This window comes from Limulus polyphemus, unplaced genomic scaffold (genome assembly GCF_000517525.1).
Source record: "Limulus polyphemus unplaced genomic scaffold, Limulus_polyphemus-2.1.2 Scaffold157, whole genome shotgun sequence".
NCBI lineage: Eukaryota > Metazoa > Arthropoda > Merostomata > Xiphosura > Limulidae > Limulus > Limulus polyphemus.
Window position 1 is genome coordinate 591219 of NW_013665767.1, and position 1814 is coordinate 593032.

The window sequence follows — 1814 nt, forward strand, 5'->3', positions numbered from 1 at the left end:
GGAAAGAAATTTTACAGAAAATTAACTAACGACCACAGATATAACAGTAAGAACTCATGAGCGAAAGCACGGGAAAATGTGTTATAAACGTCACCCTTACTACATGTGGCTTATAAAATACGAAGATTCATCAGGCCACCTGGGTCACGACAATTCTATTAGTTGCTGAAGCGCTGTTTATATCATCAGTTTTCGAGAACAACGATTGTCATGATTTGAACTAGATTAAAGTAGATTGTAATTATTATCAATCTTATTTAAGTCGTTTAAAAATATATTTTTCAGCTAAATATTAATGACTCGATATTATTTATGAATTTTGTTTTTAACACCAATTATTTATTCATTTTTATTATTTAATTAACTTTACTTTCTTTCAGAATGGTGTTTCTCAACAGAAAGAGTGGTTTGTAGTTAAGTACAAAGCTACACAATGGGCTATTTTTGCTCTGTCCACCACGAGTACCGAAACCATGTTTCTAGCAGTATATGTTCGCAGACATACCATTCTGCCACTGGAGGATGTAAAAAAAACAAAAAACAAATATGTTGCTACATCGCATATTTGAATTTTTTTATTGTACTAAAAGAAAAATCAAATGGAATGTTGAATTTGAAGGTAGCTTATTTTCTATTTTTATACGTCATTTCATCCGGGATCTATTGGGGATTATCTCTATAACCCCTCCTCCTCTTGGGTACGTCACTGTTTACTAAGTTATAAAACGTTAGGGGTGTCGTGGAAATTGTAGACTATATGTAGGGGTGTTTTGAGCACACAAAAAAGTTGAAAAACACTGATTCAGAAAAACCAAACAACCAGAAGGTGACTATTATGATGTGATCTATGTTCAAGTAAGTGAATTGTAGTTATTTTCAATTCTGTTTAACTCATTTACACATCAGAATTTTAGGATGATAATTAATAACAGAATCTTATTTTTAACACCAGTTATTTATTTTTTATTATTGTCCCCCGATGGGACAGCATTAAGTCTACGGGCTTACAATGCTAAATTTCTGGGTTCGATTCCCCACTGTGAACACAGCAGATAGCCAATGCTCTAAAACAAACAAACAAATTCTTATTGTCAGCCCTTCGGTAGCTCAACGGTATGTCTGGGGGCTTTTGATGCTAAAAATCGTATTGTTACGTCTCCGTTCGTTAGTTAATTTTCAGTAACTTCGTTCCGGCGAAACTTTAGCGACACAAGCCCTTTCTTAAATAAAACTGGTTTATTCTTTCCGAATACAACTTTACGATACACTTAATTTCAACAGTCGCGCTATAACAAACGCTATAACAGCGAACGTTAACTTCAACAATACTCTCTGACTGCAGTTCAATTACTCACTACCTACACACACATTATTGTGGAAATTAAGTGTATTGCAACGTTGTATTGAGAAAGAATAAACTTGTATTGCTGAAGTTTTTCGGAAAAAATTTCTACGGAAAATTAACAAACGAACACAGAGACGTAACAAATTGGTGTTAGAAGTGAGATGGAAAAGAAAAAAAGATGGAAACCAGAAGTGCTAAATGCAACTACGACTTAGCAGATTTGATAACAGCAGAACAACAACAGCAAAAGAAACAAGAAGAACCAGAAAATAAACAAGAAATGAGACTACAGCAATGGTTGGAGGAAAAAGAAAAGAAACAAGAAGAACGAGAAAAGAAACAAGAAGAGAGATTACAGCAGTGGTTGGAGGAAAAAGAAAAGAAACAAGAAGAATGAGAAAAGAAACAAGAAGAGAGATTACAGCAGTGGTTGGAGGGAAAAAAAGGAAACAAGAAGAATGAGAAAAGA